We start from the raw sequence: 23,494 nt of genomic DNA on the forward strand, positions 1-23,494 counted from the left end.
TCTCCCCCTTTGGCAACAAGTTACCAAAAGGCTCAAAAGTATAGAACTACTCGTCTTTCTGGGCAGCTGATGATGGAGTCGATAGAACAACATCTGCGAAGTCGTCTGCTGATGTCCCTGGAGCTGGAGGAGTTAATACTGGATGTGCTTGAGTTGGAGCTGGTGCTGAAGGTGCTGAAGATGTCTGACCTATCTCGTGAGCTAGAACAGCAGCTGACCGAGGCTTCGTGCTGAACCTAATAGTAGTGGTAGGAGTGTTGGAAATATGCCCTAGAGGCAATAATAAATTAGTTATTATTATATTTCTTTGTTCATGATAATCATTTATTATCCATGCTATAATTGTATTGATTGGAAACACAATACTTGTGTGGATACATAGACAAAACACTGTCCCTAGTAAGCCTCTAGTTGACTAGCTCGTTGATCAAAGATGGTCAAGGTTTCCTGACCATAAGCAAGTGTTGTCACTTGATAACGGGATCACATCATTAGGAGAATCATGTGATGGACCAGACCCAAACTAATGAACGTAGCATGTTGATCGTGTCATTTTGTTGCTACTGTTTTTCTGCGTGTCAAGTATTTATTCCTATGACCATCCAATATGGGCATCCAGGTCCCGCTATTGGATATTGACCGAGGAGTCTCTCGGGTCATGTCTACATAGTTCTCGAACCCGCAGGGTCTGCAAACTTAAGGTTCAACGATGTTTTATACGTATTTGAGTTATATGGTTGGTTACCGAATGTTGTTCGGAGTCCCGGATGGGATCATGGACGTCACGAGGGTTTCCGGAATGGTCCGGAGACGAAGATTGATATATAGGTTTGTCTCATTTGGTTACCGGAAGGTTTTCGGGCATTACCGGGAATGTACCGGGAATGACGAATGGGTTCCGGAGTTCTACCGGGAGGGGCCAGCCCACCCGGGAAGAAGCCCAAATGTTTTGTGGGGGCACACCAGCCCTTAGTGGGCTGGTGGGAAATCCCAAGAGGGCCCTTGCGCAGAGATAAAGAAATCAAAGAGAAAAAGAAAAAAAGGGGGAAGTGGGAAAGTGGAGAAGGACTCCACCTTCCAATCCTAGTTGGACTAGGATTGGAAGGGGAGGACTTCACCCCTTGCTTCGGGCAACCCCTTGGGGCTCTCTTGAGCCTCAAGGAAGGTCCCTCCCGCCCTCCTATATATACTGAGGTATTATGGCTGATTTGAGACAACTTGGCCACGACAGCCCGACCACATACCTCCACAGTTTTTCCTCTAGATCGTATTTCTGGGGAGCTCGGGCGGAGCCCTGCTGAGATAGATCATCACCAACCTCCGGAGCGCCTTCACGCTGCCGGAGAACTCATCTACCTCTCCGTCTCTCTTGATGGATCAAGAAGGCCGAGATCATCATCGAGCTGTACGTGTGCTGAACGCGGAGGTGCCGCCTGTTCGGCACTAGATCGGAGCGGATCGTGGGACGGATTGCGAGACGGTCCGTGGGACGGTTTGCGGGGCGGATCGAGGGACGTGAGGACGTTCCACTACATCAACCGCATATCTTAACGCTTCCTGCTGTGCGATCTACAAGGGTACGTATATCGGAAATCCCCTCTCATAGATGGACATCACCATGATAGGTCTTCGTGCGCGTAGGAAATTTTTTGTTTCCCATGCGACGTTCCCCAACAGTGGCATCATGAGCTAGGTTCATGCGTAGATGTCATCTCGAGTAGAACACAAAATTTTTTGTGGGCGATGATGTGCGATTTGCTGCCCTCCTTAGTCTTTTCTTGATTCCGCGGTATTGTTGGATCGAAGCGGCTTGCACCAACATTACTCGTACGCTTACGAGAGACTGGTTTCATCGCTATGAACAACCCCGTTGCTCAAAGATGACTGGCGAGTGTCGGTTTCTCCAACTTTAGTTGAATCGGATTTGACTGAGGAGGTCCTTGGAGAGAGGTTAAATAGCAATTCATACATCTCCGTTGTGGTGTTTGCGTAAGTAAGATGCGATCCTACTAGATACCCATGGCAACCACGTAAAACATGCAATAACAATTAGAGGACGTCTAACTTGTTTTTGCAGGGTATGCTTGTGATGTCATATGGCCAACGACGTGATGTGATATATTGGATGTATGAGATGATCATGTTGTAATAGTTAATATCGACTTGCACGTCGATGTTACGGCAACCGGCAGGAGCCATAGGGTTGTATTTAAACTAACATTTGTGCTTGCAGACGCGTTTACTATATTGCTAGGACATAGCTTTAGTAGTAATAGCATGAGTAGCACGACAACCCCGATGGCGACACGTTGATGGAGATCATGATGATGGAGATCATGGTGTGGCGCCGGTGACAAGAAGATCATGCCGATGCTTTGGTGATGGAGATCAAAGGAGCACTTGATGATGGCCATATCATGTCACTTATGAATTGCATGTGATATTAATCCTTTATGCACCTTATCTTGCTTAGAACGATGGTAGCATTATGAGGTGATCTCTCACTAAAATTTCAAGCTCAAATTGTGTTCTCCCCGACTGTGCACCGTTGCGACAGTTTGTCGTTTGGAGACACCACGTGATGATCGGGTGTGATAGACTCAACATTCACATACAACGGGTGCAAAACAGTTGCACGCGTGGAACACTCGGGTTAAACTTGACGAGCCTAGCATGTACAGACATGGCCTCGGAACACATGAGACCGAAAGGTCGAGCATGAATCGTATAGTTGATATGATTAGCATAGAGATGATTACCACTGAAACTATTCTCGACTCACGTGATGATCGGACTTGAGATAGTGGATTTGGATCATGTACCACTCAAATGACTAGAGAGATGTACTTTTTGAGTGGGAATTTAAAATTAATTTGATTAGTTAAACTCTAATTATCTTGAACATAGTCAAAAGGTCTTTACGAATTAGGATGTGGCTTGCGCTATAGCTCTATAGTTTTTTATATGTTCCTAGAGAAAATTTAGTTGAAAGTTGATAGTAGCAACTTTGCGGACTGAGTCTGTAAAACTGAGGATTGTCCTCGTTGCTGCGCAGAAGGCTTATGTCCTTAATGCACCACTCGGTGTGCTGCACCTCGAGCGTCGTCTGTGGATGTTGTGAACATCCGACATACACGTTTCTGATGACTACGCGATAGTTCAGTGCAGAATACTTAATGGCTTAGAAGCAAGGCGCCGAAGACGTTTTGAAACGTCACGGAACATAAGAGATGTTCTAAAGAGATGAAATTGTGATTTCATGCTCGTGCCCTTGTTGAGAGGTATGAGACCTCCGACAAGATTCTTGGTCCACGAAGTAAAGGAGAAAAGCTCAATCTTTGAGCGTGTGCTCAGATTTTGTGAGTACAACAATCGCTTCAATCAAGTGGGAGTTAGTCTTCTAGATGAGATAGTGATGGTTCTCCAAAGTCACTGCCACCAAGCTATGAGAGCTTCGTGATGAACTATAACATATCAAGGATAGATACAATGATCCTTGAGCGATTCGCGATGTTTGACACTGCAAAAGTAGAAATCAAGAAGGAGCATCAATAGTTGATGGTTAGTAAAACCACTAAGTTTCAAGAAAGGCAAGGGCTAGAAGGGATACTTCGTGAAATGACAAAACAGTTGCTGCACTAATGAAGAGACCCAAGATTAAACCCAAACCCGAGACTAAGTGCTTCTGTTATGAGGGGAACGGTCACTGAGGTGGAGCTACCCTAGATGCTTGGTAGATAAGAAGGCTGACAAAGTCGAAAGAAGTATATTTGATATACATGATGTTGATGTGTACTTTACTAGTACTCCTAGTAGCGTGAGGGTATTTGATACCGGTCGGTTGCTAAGTGATTAGTAACACGAAATGAAAGCTACAGAATAAACGGAGACTAGCTAAAGGCGAGGTGACGATACGTGTTGGAAGTGTTTCCAAGGTTGATATGATCAAACGTCGCACGCTCCCTCTATCATCGGGATTGGTGGTAAAACCCAAATAATTGTTATTTGGTGTTTGCATTGAACATGAACATGATTGGATCGTGTTGTTGCAATACGATATTCATTTAAAGAGAATAATAGTTATTCTATTTGCTTGAATAATTACCCTCAATGGTTTATTGAAACTCGATCATAGTGTTACACATGTTCATAATATTAGTGCCAAAAGATACAAAGTAATAATGATAGTACCACCTAGTTGTGGCACTGCCACTTGAGTCATGTTGGTGTAAAATGCATGAAAAAGCTCCATGCTGATGGATCTTTATACTCACTCATTTTTGAAACGTTTGAGACATGCAAACCATACCTGTTGGTATAAATGCATGAAGAAACTCCATAGAGATGTATCGTTTGGACTCACTTGATTTTGAATCACTTGAGACATGCAAAACATGCCACATGAAACAAGGGAGTAACTTGTTGGGAGTAATGCATTTTTGATGTGTGCAGTCCAATGAGTGCTAAGGCACGCAGTTGATATCATTATGTTCTTACTTCGCTGACGATTTGAGTAGATACAAGAGTATTTACTTGATGAATCACAAGTCTGAAAAATTTCAAAGCAATTTCACAGTGAAGATCGTCGTGACAAGAGGGTAAACTGTCTATGATATGATTATAGAGATGAATATATGAGTTACGAGTTTTTGGTACGCAGTCAAGACAAAGTGAAAATTGTTTCGCAGTTCATGCCACTTGGAACACCATAGTGTGATGATGTGTCTGAACGTCATAGCCACGCCCTATTTGATATGGTGCATACTATAATGTCTCTTATCGAATTACCACTATCGTTTGTGGGTTATACATTAGAGACAACCGCATTCACTTTAAATAGGGCACCGCGTATTTCCGTTGAAATGACACAGTATAGACTATGGTTTAGAGAAACCTAAGCTATCGTTTCTTGAATGTTTGGGGCTGCGATGCTTATGTGAAAAAGTTTCAGTGTGATAAGCTCGAACCCAAAGCGGATAAATGCATCTTCATAGGATGTCCAAAATAGTTGGATACATCTCCTATCTCAGATCCGGAAGCAAAGTGTTTGTTTCTAGAAAATGGGTCCTTTCTCGAGGAAAGGTTTCTCTAGAAAGAATTGAGTGGTAGGGTGGTAGAACTTTATGAGGTTATTGAAACCATCACTTCAATCAGAGTATAGCAGGGCGCAAGAAGTTGTTCATGTGGCGCCTACACCAATTGAAGTGGAAGCTTATGATAGTGATCATTGAGCATCAGATCAAGTTACTACAGAGCTCGTAGGTCGAAAAGGTCGCGTACTACTACAGAGTGGTACGGTAACCCTGTCTTGGAGGTCATGTTGTTGAGCAACAGTAAACCTATGAGTTATGGAGAAGCAATGGTGGGCCAGGATTCCGACAAATGGGTGGAGGCCATGAAAACCGAGAGAGAATCCATATGTGAAAAAAAGTATAGACTTTGGAAGAACTACTTGATGGTCGTAGGACTATTAAGTAAAGATGGATCTTTATAAGGAAGACAGACGATGATGGTGAATCGTACCATTAAGAAAAACTTGAGTTGTCGCAAGGATGTTTTCCGACAAGTTCAAGAAGTTGACTGTGATGAGACTTTTCAGTCATAGCGATGCAAAAGGTCTGTTGGAATTATGTTAGCAGTTGCTGCATTATTTATGAAATATTGCACATAGGATGTCAAAACATTGTTTTCCTCGACGGAAAGGTTGTATGTGATACAACCGGAAAGTTTTGTCAATCCTAAGGATGCTAACAAGTATGCAAGCTCCAGCGATCCTTCTATGGACTGGTGCAAGCATCTCGGAGTTGGAATGTATGCTTTGATGAGTTGATCAAAGCTTTTGGGTTTATACAAGGTTTATGAGAAACTTGTATTTCCAAAGAAGTGAGTGGGAGAACTATAGAATTTCTGATAAGTATATGTGGTTGACATATTGTTGATCAGAAGTAATGTAGAATTTCTGTGAAGCATAAAAGGTTGTTTGAAAGGAGTTTTTCAAAGGAATACCTGGATTGAGCTACTTGAACGTTGAACATCAAGATCTATGGAGATAGATCGAAACTCTTAATAGAAGTTTCAACAACATGCATGCCTTGACAAGTTTTTGAAGGAGTTCAAAATAGATTAGCAAAGAAGGAGTTCTTGACTGTGTTGTATGGTGTGAATTTGAGTAAGACTCAAAAGCCGACCACGACAGAATAAAGAGAATAGACGAAGGTCGTCTTCTGTGCCTTAGCCGCAGACTCTGAAGTATGCCATGCTGACTACCGCACCTGATGTGTGCCTTGCAGCAAGTCTGTTAAGAGGTAGAGAGAGTGATCCAAGATTGAATCACTGATCAGCGGTCAAAGTTATCCTTAGTAACTAAATGGACTAAGGAATTTTTCTCGATTATGGAGGTGGTTAAAGAGTTTGTCGTAAAGGGTTACGTCGATGCAAGCTTTGACACTAATCCGAATAACTATGAGTAGTGAAACGGATTCGTATAGTAGAGTAGATATTTGGAGTATTTCCGAATAGCACGTAGTAGCAGCATCTATAAGATGACATAAAGATTTGTAAAGAACACACGGATATGAAAGTTTCAGAACCATTGACTAAAACGTATCTCACGGGCAAGACGTGATCAGACCCCAGAACTATATGGGTATTGGATTCGTAGAAATCACATGGTTATGTGAACTAGATTATTGACTCTAGTGGAAGTAGGAGACTGTTGGAAATATGCCCTAGAGGCAATAATAAATTAGTTATTATTATATTTCTTTGTTCATGATAATCGTTTATTATCCATGCTATAATTGCATTGATTGGAAACGCAGTACTTGTGTGGATACATAGACAAAACACTGTCCCTAGTAAGCCTCTAGTTGACTAGCTCGTTGATCAAAGATGGTCAAGGTTTCCTGTCCATAGGCAAGTGTTGTCACTTGATAACGGGATCACATCATTAGGAGAATCATGTGATGGACTAGACCCAAACTAATGAATGTAGCATGTTGATCGTGTCATTTTGTTGCTACTGTTTTTCTGCGTGTCAAGTATTTATTCCTATGACCATGAGATCATATAACTCACTAGCACCGGAGGAATACCTTGTGTGTATCAAATGTCACAACGTAACTGGGTGACTATAAAGATGCTCTACAGGTATCTCCGAAGGTGTGCGTTGAGTTAGTATGGATCAAGACTGGGATTTGTCACTCCGTGTTACGGAGAGGTATCTCGGGGCCCACTCAGTAATACAACATCACACACAAGCCTTGCAAGCAATATGACTTAGTGTATGTCTCGGGATCTTGTATTACGGAATGATTAAAGAGACTTGCCGGTAAACGAGATTGAAATAGGTATACGGATACCGACGATCGAATCTCGGGCAAGTAACATACCGAAGGACAAAGGGAATGACATACGGGACTATATGAATCCTTGACACTGAGGTTCAACCGATAAGATCTTCGGAGAATATGTAGGATCCAATATGGGCATCCAGGTCCTGCTATTGGATATTGACCGAGGAGTCTCTTGGGTCATGTCTACATAGTTCTTGAACCCGCAGGGTCTGCACACTTAAGGTTCGGCAATGTTTTATACGTATTTGAGTTATATGGTTGGTTACCGAATGTTGTTCGGAGTCCCGTATGGGATCACGGACGTCACGAGGGTTTCCGGAATGGTCTAGAGACGAAGATTGATATGCACACGGCTTCCCAGAACCCCGTGCGCATGGCCACATCACGCAGTCTTTGGGGTACCCCGTGTGCACGACCCAGAAGACCCCATGCCCATGGGACCCCCGTATCCACGGTACAGGACCGTGCACACGCCCTAAGTGGATGGCTCCCTGGATACACGGTGTGCACGGGCTCCACTAACCCCATGCAAATGCCCCCCCCCCTACGTGCACCTGTTGGGCTTGGCGCATGTATCCCCATCTCGTCCCTCACTTACCCCTTGGTGGTCTATGACTATATATACTCCTTCCCCTCCTCATTTCGAGGGTGAGCTTATGTGTTAGCAACTTGAGATTGTTTAGCATAGCTCCATCTACTACCCTCCTCCCATGGAGATGCCTTCATGTGAGAAGACCCCATAGTGGATGCCATGGCTTCTTGCGAGGGAAGATCCCTAGTGGATTCAAGGCCCCATATCCCCATGGGATTTGGGATGAACTCTACCGTGTATCTTACTTTCCTTTGTTGTTCATGTTCCTTTGTGGATCTTGTGTGTGGTGAGTCTAGTGGATATGTGATTGGACTTGATCTTGAGTGTTTTCTCTTTTGATTCCTCCCTGTTCTTCCCTATGTTCTTCATGTTCTTGAGGACCCCCTCCAATTCATGAAAGATCGACACCCACGGGGTTGCCCCATATAACATCCATATTGATATGTCGATGTGAAATTTTAGGTGTTTGCTTGTGACTCTCGAGGGATATAAGATGGGCCAATAACGTTCTCTTGGAAGAAGTCTGTAATTATTCGTGTAATTATGTTGCCAGTATCAAGCGATGCTCTTAGGACATGGGATGAGGCCACGCCAGGTGTCCTCATATTTCCATGTAAGATCAACACTTTCCCGCACAGAAAATCCACATGTAAATAAAAGGCTTAAATTTTTTGTATACAAGTCATTTCTTATCATGGTTGAACATACTTGAGTGGTGTCATAGTGTTGTGATCCCTCGCCTTGAGTGTATGGCCATTGTTCATCGTATTGTGAATAAACCATGAGAGGAAAATATATGATATCATTGTAAATGCATAAAAAATGTAGACATGAGTGCGTGTTGAGATCCATCGCCTCTAGTTTACTAGTTTATGTTTGGCAAACAAGTCTCGTCAGGCATCGAGATCCATCATGTGGAGAGATACGGTTGAGATCCCTCGCCTTGGGTGGATGCGCCATGTTCTTGCAATGTCTGCCCCTGAAGAAGATCCATGGAAGGAGAGCGATGTAGCGGAGGAGATGAGTCGTGTCGTGGCAATGTCGTTGTAGTACTCAGACCCTCCCCATCCCCAACCGTTCTATATGGCTCGTACGTACCTCGCTCGGTCTGGACGATGATGTCACAGTCGGTCTGGCTGACCTAGATTCCGGCATGTTGTTCGATCGAGTGACAACGTCGTAACCTCTACTCCACATCATCCTTTTGTCAATGTAGTATTGAATATGCTTGAAGGTTGGCTATCCGTGAGCTGGAATGCCTCGGTCCTGCAAGCCTTCTCCTGCCATCGCCCTACTTTGTTGCAAATATCAACCTTAATAAAATTTGTTGTTGTTTGCTTGAACATATTATGAAATTACGGACCTGAATAATTTAATTGTGATTACCGCGTATTCACAATAGTGAGATGATGACATGTCAATCCGTTCCTACAACTTCTCCATGTGTGTGAGATGTGTTTGCCTCAAAGGTAATTGACCAGTTAGGCATGTACGCGTGCTCATGCAGTACCACACCTTATACACTTGAGTTGTATGGTATATAGGGTAAAATGTTTTTGCAATATTTGGTTACCATCTTTTTCATGCGTGTGTCCATCGGATGCCCATAGTTTAGGGTCATGCCCCGTGCCAGAGTTGTATGGGTGTACATGTTCTATTATCTAAGGTCGTACTTTAGGGAGGTACTCCCAAGACCACAGCTGTAGAAACTCATCCGAGACACAAAGTAATGGAGCTTCTAGATGCAAACAAAGATTTTTGTGTGGGAGCACACATACCTCTATATGTATGAGAAAGCAGAGCAGAACCGATGCTTTATTTTGGATTCTTAGGTAAAGATTCATCTACTATATTCTGGGCAAAGTAGATGAGACCAGGGAGAACTACATCACCGTGTGAATTTGGAAACATCATACCTAAGAGCCACACCAAATACGCAAACAAATCTCTCTTCCTCGTTTGAAAATTTGCATAGCAAGGTATAACATGAAAGTTATCACGAAGATATGTGAGTGATACACCCCGAGGATGACCAAGACGGTCAAATTGTATCTTTATTATCCGAAAATGGACAAAGATATCGTCTGGCCAAGATGCCCACACTGCTGAACGGACCAATGTGTCACCACTAATTGGTAGACCAGTAATCATAGACACGTCTTTCAAGGTAGGCACACGCTCCCCCAAAGAGTGTGAAATATGTCCGCTTCTGGTCTCCACCGGTCAACTAGTGATGTCAGAATAGATGGGTCCTAAGTGAATTGTAGTTGATTAGATGTGAGCCTAGCAAACGGAAGTAATCCGTAAGCGTGAAGGTATGGAATGAAAAAACCGTCGGGGCTCCATTTGTTTTTTACGGTTCAAAGCCTGAAGGTATCAGAAGGATATTCATGATTTGGATTTAAGAAAAGATGGCAATGGTGGCCTACGTCATGGTGCCCGTGCAAAAGAACTAGCACTTCGGCCATAACCTCCATAGATGTAGTCACGAGTGCAAGTAAAAATAAAGTATTCATTAAAGACATGTATTAAAAATCAGAGGTAGAAATAAAAATTAAATGTATTTATTAAACACATGTATTAAAAATCACAGGTAGAAATAAGAATTACTCGTGTTTATTAAACAACACAGGTATAAATAAAAATAACATCCCAAGTGAACATCACATGCACAAAAAAATTAAACATCTAAAGTGAGTTTAACGAATACAAATATAACCAGACATAATGACTACAAATGTAACAACACCAGGTGGTGTTGTTTTTTCAATACTGTCATTCACTATGCGAGTGCCCACGACACGTGCAAAAGCCACATCGCCTTGGTTCTCCCAAGTGGCTATGGTCCATGTCATTGTGATGACGCCTAGACTGACATCGTCCCTTAGCGGTGCCACACCCTATGTTTGTACAACTTTGCCATACTATGTTCTACAAAATTTGGAACCATCTCAAACTATTTGTATTCATGTGATGATTGAATTGGTTGCTATGTGCTTGTTTTCCAATTTGGGTTTTTACTCACAAAGATTATTCCCTCTCTCAATATGCATCTCACGTCTCCAAATCCTTTCCTAATGATCATACCATGTGTATACGACCTAAAACATTTAAAAAATATATTATTTTGACCAAAAGGCATTTATTTATTTTAAGGCTTCAAAACCCCGTGAGCTGAGATTTGTAATACAAGCCTCAATTAAGGAGGAATGTGTCGGAATCGGGGCTCCACACACTAAGAAAGGTTTGAACAATGGGGTGCGCTCGCTCTCGTACTCTGTTCTGCCTTCCAACCACACGACGACTCTCGAGTGCTTCGAGCTAAGGAAGATGAACAAGAACTCACGCACAATTTACCCAGGTTCAGGCCACCTAGCGGTGTAAAACCCTACTCCTGATTGTCTTCATTGCTTGAGTTGGAAGACAAATACAAAGGCGGAGGGGGGGGGGGGGGGGGTTCTTGCCCTAATGGAGTTGGTGGATGTCCCCGTGTTATGGAGGCTGGACCTCCCTCTTACATAGGCTTTGGTCCTCTTCCGCCCAAAAACACACACTTGGTGGGAAGGGTTGACACAACAACCATTTTGGAAGGGGAGAAGGTTGTATCCTACCCTGACAAAGGTGGTCTTCGCCTGCTAAAGCTCTTCGCCATGATGCACTGGTGGGCGCAGGGGTGACCTCCGTCCTACCAAGACCCCAGCCTTGCTCCTCTTGCGCCAAGTTGGAAACCTTTGGGGGATGGCTTTGTTCCCGTAGCACCAAAGAGGAAAGCCTCATCAATTGTGTTTGCTAGCACTGCCCCTGCGCCGCGTGCGCGGCTTGCATCGCCCATGTGAGGGGGCAGGGTCGTGCGACCCCACCTGGTTGTCTTGACAAGTCCGCACCGCGAGGGCCTCATTGGTGGCCTCGATATGCACCTCGATGGTGAGTTGCTCCTTGCAGTCCTTGATGTCGATTCCCCGATGCCTGCTTCTCTAGGCGAGGGCCCTCGCAAGGGTCTTGCTTGCTAGGCCCATCGCAGGGCCAAACTGGGCCAATGCGGCACATTGCTCATGGGGCCGCAAGCCGAGGGCATGGGTACCCCCGTTCCCGAGGGCCCCATAGTAGCCCCCGGGCCCGCGTCGTGCATGACTCCACCCGGTGGGAGGGGCGAAGCAACGCGGTCCCCAACCACTTGCGGGCCAGGGTCGACGTGGCGCCTGGCAAGTCGTGGGACGCCCTTCCTCTGACGATGCCTCGGTAACGTCCCCGAGCTGGCATAAAGCATACGTGCATAGCCGGTTCATCATCGCTCTTTGTTGACTTGCATCGCCTCCCTATGCCTTCCTTCCTGTGTAGGATTGTCCCCATCTCACCAAGCAATCGCCGCCTCCATCCCGCAGCACCGCCATAGATTCCTCGGGCAGGAAGAGCAAGGAAATGGCAGTGGCGGAAGGGTGCGAGGCGCCAGAACCCGCATTGGGTAGGTTCACAGTGGTGAACTGCGACGGGCTCGAGAAGGTCCTCTTCATGGTCATGGCCAACTCCAGCGAATGGGGACCAACCAAGATCTCACTGGCTTCGATTCCTCTCATTGAGCAGACCGGGACCTCCGTTATCGTCCATCTTATCGTGCTCTTCTATGGCTTGCTTCCCCTGCTCTCGGAGTTCTTCAATGCCGTGCTCACATATTACCAAATTCACGCGCTGCATCTTAATCCAAGGTCCGTTCTTCTTCTCTCGTCATTCGCCTTCCTCTGCGAGGCCTTCCTGGGTGTTCCCCCCTCGGTGGTATTGCTCCGACACTTCTTCTCCCTCCGGCTGACCACACCCGGCCAGTGCTCCGGGTGCGTGTCCCTCCAGGCCGTGGATGCGACGGTGGGCGAGTGCATCTATATGAGGATCACCTACACCGTAGTTGGATTCAGGCAGCAGTGGGTGTACGTGGACAATGGTCAGCACAACCCCCTGCTACTGACTCCATCGTCCTCGGCGGTGCCGAGCTCAGGTGGGGGCTTACGAGGCTTGACGACCCAAGGTTGTCGCTGGTGAGGAGGAAGTTAGACACCTTGAGGGCGGCGGGGGTGACTGCCGCACTGATCGTGAGGGAGTTCCTTAGGCGGCGGAATTCCCCCTACAACACCACTCCCATCCGATGTGGGCCTTCCCCGGGCCGGAGGACCCAATTTGGCTCCATTTGGAGCGCGTGCCGGTCAACGTGCTTGACGGGATGCTCCAGATCCTGATTGGCGAGACAGTCGGCGGCCTTCCCCACGAGGGGCGTCCCTTGTACAAGTGGGGGATGCTTTCGGAGGACCACGAGGGGCCTCGAGACAGCCCTGTCCTGGTGGTTCATGAACCTGGAGCTTTGACGGGCCTGGAGCCCCCAGCCGGGGAGGTGGGGGGCGGCGGACACCCGCCTTGGGCCCAACCCGAGTGCGGTACCGGCACGCTACAAGGGAGCTGAAGAGGTGGAGATAGGCTGCCAGAGACGAGTGAGTGATGCCCCTTTGCCTTTCTTGCTTCCGTGCCACAGGTGTTGCTGGCCCCTTCTTCCGTGCAGGCTTCCGGTGAGCAAAAAGACCAACAAGCCTACTGTCCCGACGCGTGGCCTCCCGTTGTCGACCGGGGCTAGGGGAAGCGGTCAAAACGCGCCAGACCACAACGCGAGCAACACGCGTGGTCATGACACGACTCCATCCTCGCCCATCAAGGGTGCGGGGCAAAGGACAACGACTCCCCTAGCACCCCCACGGGAGGCTCTACCAGTGAAGATGTGTTGGTTAGCCCCTCGGGGGCGCCTTCCTCCATGGCGAGTGTTAAGCCGAAGGGGACGGAGCCGACAGCCACCTCGGCCGTCCCGGCCTACGCCGCGGACGGCTTCAAGGATCTAGATGCCTTGGAGGGGGCCTCGAGCCCTTCGTGTGTGATGCCCTACCTTGATGGGGCAGGGCGGGCATTAAGCAGCTCCCAACCCCCGACGGGTGGTGCTAGAGCCTCCACGACCCCGTCGATGGACGAAGGCACTGGGCCTGAGCCGGACTGGGCCCTAGCACTAGTGGCCTACCAGACATTGATCCGTCTCGACCTCATGTGGAACACCATGTGCACGCTAGGGTATCTCGGGGTAGAGCTTCAGGGTGCCAACGCGCGCTTCACCAAGGAGCGCCTGCGCTTGGATCATGGGTGGCATCAACTTGACGTGACCATGAAGGCGAGTCACTGCCAACATGAAGCGTCACGCACAAATGTCAAAGTATCCGCCGCAAAGGAAGCCAAAGAAGCGGATGAGAGCCGTGAGGCCGGAAAGGCCCATGAGCTGGAGCTTCATGCTTCAAACGATGTTTTGAAGCAGCAACTTCAGGAGCAGAGGGTTGAGGCGGCGGGGGCGTGCGAGCTCAGCCTCCATGAGGTACATCTCCAGGCCCTCGAACACTAGCTTGCCTTGACATTGTCGGAGTTGGACTTGGAGCACGAGCGGGTGGAGGCGCTGGATCGAGACGTTACCGTTGCCGCAACCACCTATAATCAGTGAGCGGAAGAGATTGAAGGGGATGCCGATGCACATGTCGAGCAAGACCATGAGGGTTACAGAAATAAACTAAAGCTCTAGGAGAGCTGCTTCATGGCTCAGCGCAGAACTGCAACACGAGATATATGGTATTAAGGTTCATACTCTCGCGGAAAGCTGGCGAGAAGCCGCACTTCAGGCCCAGGCCACTGTCGCGGCCGAGATGACATCACTTCAAGGGAAGTGGGTGGCGCTGCATCCCTTGTGGAGCGGGCTACTCAGAAGGCGAAGGAGGCCCAGGGGGCTGCAACACGTGCGCTCGTAGATGTTCCAAGGCCTTGAGCGGCGAACATGCCGAGCCCTAGGTTCCATCTATGGAGGGAGCGTCTCGTGTCCTCTCGTGCCCGACGATGTTGGTTATCTTGATTTTTTCACGATAGTCATGGAACGCTTGAGGCGGGCGCCACACAAGTGGGCGTCTTGATCGAGGAGGAAAACCGCAATCTCTTTGTCCGAAGCGTTGACATGCGTATTCAACAACCTCCTCTGCTGTAACAGCCCGGAACCGACGCTCCAGGAGATTCCCCTTTTATTTCATTATCCCCATATGATTTATTTGGTTGTCCCATTCATCATCGCATCATTCGCATCATCTGCATTGCATCAACACTCCACTCCCGTCAGTTTTCAAAAAACTTGCATTCGTTGTTGGTTGCGAGTTCTCTCCACTTTTCCCGTTGACAATTTCGAGATCACGCACACACACGCACCCACAATGCTATTAAAATATTATTTTTCAAAGTGTGAATAAAACTTTCTCGGATTGGGTTGAAACTTGGCATGCTGATATCATTTAATGTAGGTAGGCTGCCAGCCAAATTTCGTCGCAATCGGAGGTTGTTTGATACCCAGTGGATAAACCTATAGTGACACTATAGCCGGTCTAATTATCGAACGTTTTTGTTTGTAAATAACTTTGTCATGGGCCACAACCTTCCCTCTCAACCCCGATATAAAACATTCCCTATATATAAACCCACCCTATGGAGAGAGTCTCTCACTCTCTAGGGTTTCCACTTGCCAAATTTGCAGCCACCCCCCTCAAGAACCCCATCTGCTAGCTCCTCCTCCTCCCAATCCCGTAGCTCTAGCCCCAACCAAATCTGGGCCTCATATTTCATCCCCGTAGCCAGGACGGACATGTCTGCGGCAAATCCGGACGTTTCCAGGCGACCACAGCAGCCCACAACGCATGCGCCCGCATTCCCATCGCCGCGCCGTGCTTTTGCCCCAGTGTGGCCCCTGTCGGCCACGACCAACCGCTACTGTGCCCGCCGCCCATAGCACGTGCACCGACCGAGCCCTACTGCCCTGAGACGCGACAACATCCTTTGCGTCAGCCCTGCCGCCGGCTTCATGGCCGCCTCCACGACAAGTTCCCCGTCAGTCCAGTTTGCCGCCCCCCGCCGATTGTCCTCCCAGACGGATCCTGCCTTGAGCCACCCGGATCCAGTATTGTGCCGCTACCGTCGTCCACTCATTGTCCAGTCGCCATGGGTGCAGCCTCATGCAGGATCGAACAAGCAGCCGCTCCCGTTGACCACCGCCTTGGGCCGGCCTCCTTGCATGAGTCGCGTGCTGGCCTCTGAGGCCCAGCGAGCGAGCCGGCTTCGCATGTCACCCCTCGGCCTACCTTACTTGTCGTGCAGACGGCGTGCTGCTCAAGGCCAGCCTCGAGCCGCTCAAGGCCCAGCTCGCCCCGTGGCCCAGCCGCCTCCCCACCGTGACCGAATCGGCTGAGTCGCTGGCTGGATCTGGTCTACTTAGATAAGCGCCCATCTTTCTTACTCCCTAATGTGGTTGCGGGTTAGTTATGTTGCGCCATGTTGCTGTTGTAGATATAACCCATGAAGTGTTTTTTTGTGCTTTGTGATTTGTAAATTTCGACGACATGCATGATTACAATATATTGCAGGATTTAAAAATGCTCATATCTAATTAACCGTGCATCACATTTAAATACTTTAAATATGAAAAATGCTCACAAGTTTGTGTAGTTTCACAATATGCCACTTTTATCCATGTTTAAAATGTGTAACCTGTTGTTTGTATTTAATTTGCATAGATACCATGTTAAAATAATTTATTTCATAACTAATTAACCGTAGCTCCGATTAAAATGTTTCATATATGTAACTTGACTAGAAAAATGTGTAGAACCACATGGTGGCATTTATTTTTCTATTTAACAATTCTAAAATTGTGTTATAGGCAGAAAAGTATCAAAATGTTAATTTTCATATGGGGACTTTTCAAAAATTTTATTCGTTGTTCCGGCCTCATTTAAACTTGCTAGAATTTCATGTAGTTCCATAATATCTTGTGCCATCCATGATTTAACATACTTGTGGTTGTCATTTGCATACATTTTGCGTTCATGGCATATTATCTTATGATGGTCATATCTTTTAGACCATAACTCCTTTTAAATGATCCATATATGTAAATCGACTAGAATGACGGGTAGAATCACATGATCCACTTTATTTTGCTATTTAACAAATAGAAAACATGTTTAGTTCAGATCTAGACCAATTTCAAAATTAACATATGGGGTCATTTCAGAAATACTATAAGTTGTTTCCGACCACATTAAAAATGCCTAGATAATGTAGTTTATTTATGCTTCACCTCTTGACATGTTTAACCAAATTTAATATTGTCGTGTACCTAAACGGGAGTGAACTAAGTAATCCAAGTATGGAGTTTTGTCAATATGCAACTCGTTGCATATTGACCTTCATTTAATGTGTAATAATAAATTGTTGTGCTTTGTCGTGTCGTGCATATTTAAATGGACATGCATCATAGTTCCTTGCACATCATGTCATGAATATTTTGTGGAGTTTATCGTGTGTTGATTGTTTGTTTCTGTATTGTTTATTGTCAATAAAATTCCGAACTGCTTTGAATGTGAGGATTCGTTCGACTACGTTGGTTCGTGTGCTTCACGGATTCGTTCATCTTCCAAGAGGTATCACATACAAGATGATCATTTCCCTAGATACCACTACTATCATTGCTATGCTAGTTCACGCTTCTATAGTTATGTCTCGTTACCTACCACCTGTTATGTCAAGACTCCCAACATTGGCATGAAAATCCTCTAACCCTTCCACAACCCAGCAAACCCTTGTTTAGCTATGTTACCGCTTGCTCAACCTTCTTATAGCATTCTAGTTGCAGGTGCAGGTGATTCCATGTGCCAACATGGATTCCTTGTTATATCACCATATTACTGCTAATTAATTTAATGCACCTATATACTTGGTAAAAGGTTGTAGGCTTGGCCTTCTAGTCTGTTGTTTTGTTCCATCTTTGCCGCCCTAGTTACTTGTGTACCGGTGTTATGTTCCATAATTGAGCGCTCCTAACATGCTTGGGTTGTTATGGGGACCCCTTTGTCGGTCTCAAAACCGAGGGATCTCGGGTAGGGGGTTCCGAACTGTGGACCTTGGCTCAATGGGTTACAGGAGACAAAGGGGACAATGTTTTACCTAGGTTCGGGCCCTCTTGAGAGGGTAAACCCTACGCCCTGCTTGATTATATTGATGGATTATGAGGATTACAGAGTTGGTCTACCTCAAGATCGTATGAGCTAGACCCTAGATGAATCAACTTGTCTATGCGGATGAAACCCCCTGGTTTATATAGACACCAGGGGTCCCTAGGGTTACATACAACCGACCTCAGCCAGAGTTAAACATGACAATCTATCCTACACAACTTTGATGACTCGCCAGTCTTTGGAGCTTTCCTACTTGTTTACGAGATCGTCATGTAGTCCTATCTTCAATAATGCGACCCATTAGGTCGGCCCATGAACAACAACCCGACTGCCCGAGGACCCCTTAATCCCGGACTCCCTTAGTAGCCCCCGAACTAGTATGCAATGCCGACGTAAATGGTCTTCGACAACTCCAGAGTAATCAGCTTACGAGGCGAGTTCCCCTCCTGTTCGGCTGGTTTTCAACTTGATCCTTTGGTGATATCATGCCTTCAAAATAGGCACTGGTTAATCAGAAGGCCAAAAGGCCCGAGTGTGAACAGTTCCTTAACTGACTGTTTTCTGGCGAAAGGTCGCAACAGTCAGTTATGACAAAAACTTGATTTGTGGCTCAAGGCCGCTTTCCCACAGGCACGTCTCCTCGACATGGCGATCGTGCCTCGTATTTAAGGGGATATGGGCAATGGTTTGGGTAATCCCACACACGTTTTATGGCTCGGTCATTTCGGGAAGTGGACAGGCGTGTGGCACAATAAACGGGAACCCTTGAATTGGTGCCCCCATAAAAAGGAAAAAAAAAGATCCATAGAGCAGCCACACGAACTCCAGACTCGACCTCCTCCCATCCTACCTTCCAAGAGGTCAGATCCGCTTTGCTCTTCGTCCTCTCCCGTCTGTCCTCCCCCAAGCCCAGTCATGCCTGGATCAGGTTCTCACGACAAGTGGAAGATCTCACGTGTCTCCTACAAAGACATCCGGGAGCTGAAGGAGGCCGACTATCTTTTGCCGAATATCGCTCATCGTGCGCCGGAGCAAGGTTAGGTGGTTCCCACTCCAAGGTCGGGCGAAGGACTGGCGTTTGTTACCCACTTCATACGGGGACTAGGTTTCCCACACCACCCCTTTGTCAGGGGCCTGATGTTTTACTATGTGTTAGATTTTCATGATCTTCCCCCGAACTCCTTCATGCACATTTCTTCTTTCATCATCATTTGCGAGACCTTCTTGCGGGTTCATACGCACTTTGGTTTATGTGTTAAGACCTTCAATGTCAAGCCAAAGTCAGTCTGCGGCCAACATGCTGACTATGGCGGAGCCATGATTAGCAAGCTTCCCCGAGTTCAATGGATGAGGGCACCTTCATCGACACCATCAAAGCATGGCAGAAGGAAATGGTTTTACATCACCGAGCTTCGGGAGGCAGGCTGGCTGGCTCACGCCGAGCTTAGATCCGGACTCCTGGAAAAGCTAACCTCGTCGGTGAGAAGGGGCCTCGATTGGGGGTCGTCCTTAGAGATGGAAGCGCTGCAGCAGCGCGTCAAGAAGATGGTGAAGAAGAACGTCAAGCTGACCGACGTGCTTCAAGTTATGCCCCATCGCCACATCCTCCCCTGCCAGCGTCGCGACACCCCAATGTTGTCCTACAGGATCGGCGGCCCTGATGTCGTGAAATAGTTCTACCACATCACCCTTGAGAAGTTGCGGAAGGTGTTATTCAAACCTCAACAAGAGCGGCGAGCCGAGGAAGAAGACGTCGGCTTGGATGTCGCTACCACCCCCTTTGGAGGTATGATCAAGCCTCTCATTATTAAAGCTTTTTTGTTTATCAGAGATCTCATTTTCTTCCCCCATCGTTGTGGGGACCCCGACTTACGAGTCGAGATCGTCGAATGAACGTGCTCAGTGATCCCAGAGATCAATGTTCACCGAACACACAGATACTGAATATTAAGAGTCTTACATACAAATACCGAATTATTGCATCACGTGACCGAATGGTCAAGTTCACAAGGTCTGGCCTATAAGGCCAAATCACACGGATACAACTAGTAGCGGAAATCTTAGGGCTAAGCGGGTGCCCATGCCATCAGCCTACACCAACAGGCATTCTGACTGGGAAGCGTCCTAGTTCGCAGGGGCATCTACGAAGACGTACTCTTCTCCAAACTCCGGTCCTTCCATGTCTGGTCAGTAATATAACCAATGACAAGCCAATGAGTACTTTAGAATGTACTCGCAAACAACCCATGATATGAACAATGCAAGTGAAGGATAACAATAATATGCCTCTTTGGTGGATAACAACTTGGTTGTAAATAAACATGATCATGGAGGTGCAACATAAACTGAATGTTGATTTGAAGATCAGGTTACAGATATCAATATATCTGTCGAGGGCTGAACACTCCGGGTTCACCCTATATGCCAAGTCACCAAACTTGGTCATATCAACTCTTTCAATTACCACATACTCACACACACCTGGTTTATGCGAAAACGACTGGACGTAGTTTAGGAAGCACCACCCAAGAGTCATTGACCGTGGACACGGCTATTCGAATAGTTTTACACTATGCAGAGATAGTACGCTGGACCCACAAGATCAGGGAAACTTTCGTGTCATCCACGACTCACGGTTTATAACATACCCGAGGTAAGTACCCGATCAATGCCTTTCCCCTGACAATATTAGACAAAGAGGTTCACTCGATTGGTACCCATCCCACATGTTATACGTCTTACGAGCACCGACTCTGGATAGTATGAACCATGCGGGGACCAACGGTGTGCCTGGAACACGTAAAAACAACATAGTCGCCCTACCTGGCACGCCCCCATCACGAGAGTGACCACACATCACTCCGGCCACTAGTAATGTGGCTCTTTGCTAGCACCGACCAGAGTAATCAACACAGCCCCGTCGCATAAAGGGGTAACATGGTCGTACATGTAAGGTTGGGACGATCGACACATCATAAATCTAATCATTTCCGAAACCATACTCACTCAAAATACCCGGTGCACCACTTCTCCGAAAGGGCCACCTAACTCATCATCACCCTCGGGCATTAGTGGCACCCGACGGGGTTTTCATAAACCTTTGATTTAAGTCATCATCATGCTCATGCTAATACTATTCTAACTTTACTTGTCAGCATGATATTAGCATGATCCTCATAGTTGGTAGGATAAAGCTCAATGCATGTGCTCTGGAGGAGCCATCGGTAACATCACTTCAATGATTTACCGGCACTTATGATCATATGCAACGGAAATATTTGCTACACTAGCATGCATCATAACATATGCTCAGACATGGTCAAAGGGCTGCTTGCCTTGGTCAGCTAGCTATCCAGGGTCTTCGAGGTCTTCCGCTCCGGCTCCTTCGTCACACGGGTTTTCTATCGTCGTATAAAGATAAAAATAATAAGTAGCTCACTCCAAAATAGATCACAAAGTCATTTTAAAAAATGTTGGTTATTTTTGATAAATCCAGGTTGTTATTTAAAAAATATTTGCTTCTGTTTTTAGTGAAGGATTATTTTTAAAATCAAATTAACAGAAGCAAAACAATTCCAATTAAATCCTTTTTATTATTGTAAAACAGAAAAGTTGCTGCAAAAATTCAAACAATGGTTTTGTTAAATACTACACGTTTTTAGAAGAAAAACAATGGAATTTTTTTATTCTTACACTAGTTAAATATTTTTATAAAAATCATTTAAACTGAGGTTTTTAATCAAAAAGAAAAAGTCTACAGACCCTGGCCTCGCTTGGCCTGGGACTGGGCCGACCCAATGGCCAGCCAACCAGCCTGCCCAGGCACGCAAGCCGTTAGGTTTGAACCTGACGCGCGGGCCCCTACGGTCAGTGGCTGCGGGCAGTGAGGGACAGAGAGATGGGCCACCGACAGGTGGGGCACACTTGTCGGGGTCGTCTCCTACCTCTGGCCAGAGAGGAGGAGGAGCACGCCGGCGTGTCTACCGACGTCCTCGGGCCCTAACGGCGACGGGAATGGGTCCCACTCGTCGTCGCCTACCTGATTGTGGTCGAGACAATGTCGGAGGGGCTCAGGTTCACCGGTGACGAGGTAGCCGTGGCGGAGGGGTTTCGGGCGAAGGTGGAGGTGGTAGCTAGGGGCATGGATTTGCTCGGGGAAGAGAGGGGAAAGCTTCCTTAGGTCATGGGGAGTGGTTTGGCGGGAAGAGGAACGCGGGAGCTGGCGTGTAGCCGGAGATCGACTGGAGCTCCAAGGCAGAGGGGCCTCGATCGATCTCGAGCACCGTGGTTCTGCTGGCTTACTCGGGTGGCTAGGGAGGTAACTGAGGTTGCTGCGACGAGGAATTAGGGGTGCTGGAGCGAGGGGAGAGGCTATATATAGGCCCACGAAGGTGAGCCGACTCGGAAGCGCCGGTGATTCACCGTGGCGTTCATGGGGGTGCAGAGAGAAGCTGGGGTCGAAACCACGGTCTGAGGTCATGGATTTGGTCCTCCAGAACTAAATGCGAGAGAGAGGGAGAGAGAAGAGGCGAGCTACCGTGGCCACACATCTCTGGCCGGTCCTGGTGCGCGAGGGCACGCGTCGCACCAACTCTTAGCGCGGGAGAGAAGGGGCCCCGATGGTCGCCTGATGCAGAGGGGTTGTTGGGGGAGAGTATAGATACATCAGGGAAGGTTGGAACTGGTTGAGGGCATCGCCCCCACCTCCGTGGCTCCCTGTAGCAAGCCTAGAGCGCAGCTTTGGCATGCCACGGCATGCTGGCACGCCCTGGGGTGCCTTGGACGTGTCTAGCGTGTCCTGGGCACTGGCTGAGAGATGCCTAGCCGTTGGGGACCCGTGGGAGCTTCGGCTGGTCAAGGGGGACAAGGAAAATAGCTGCTGTCAGCCTTGAGCTAAAGCTTAAATTGGGGTTTTTGGCATTTCTACTTTGAACCAGAGAGGGGTCAGTTGACTAGGGCTTGGCATTGATTCTAGCCACCTAATCTGAGAGTTTGGGAGAAAGGGTTGGGGTTTAGCTAAGGTTAGGAGGGATTTTACCCATCTGTCAGAAGGTGCTCGACAGTGGTTTGGGATGGTTGCACCCCACCACTGGCTCTGCAACTTAACAAGATTGGGTTTGGTGCTAAAACAAGGGGTTTCACCAAGTTTGAGCTCCATTGGACAAGTTTAGCTTTGTAAACTTGAAAACATCACCAAATGACCAGATCTGTTCCTTCCAAAGAGAGTGTGGGCAAATTAAGTCCCATAAAACCCATTTTTGGCATGGAGCCCGCATTTGAGGTATTATGCACTCATGCAAAGTTTCAACTCCATTGGACAAACTTTGCTATGTATAGTTGCTCTAACTTCATTCTGGACACAAGGGGTTTTGCAACTATTTGGTGTCTTTAATCATCTTGGATCAAGGTGAAACTTTATAGGGACACCAAATATGACTTAGGGATACCACCAGAATTTTCTAGGAATTTATTGAGAATATTTCCTTTGG

The sequence above is a fragment of the Hordeum vulgare genome, chromosome 3H (genome assembly GCF_904849725.1).
Source record: "Hordeum vulgare subsp. vulgare chromosome 3H, MorexV3_pseudomolecules_assembly, whole genome shotgun sequence".
Classification (NCBI taxonomy): domain Eukaryota; kingdom Viridiplantae; phylum Streptophyta; class Magnoliopsida; order Poales; family Poaceae; genus Hordeum; species Hordeum vulgare.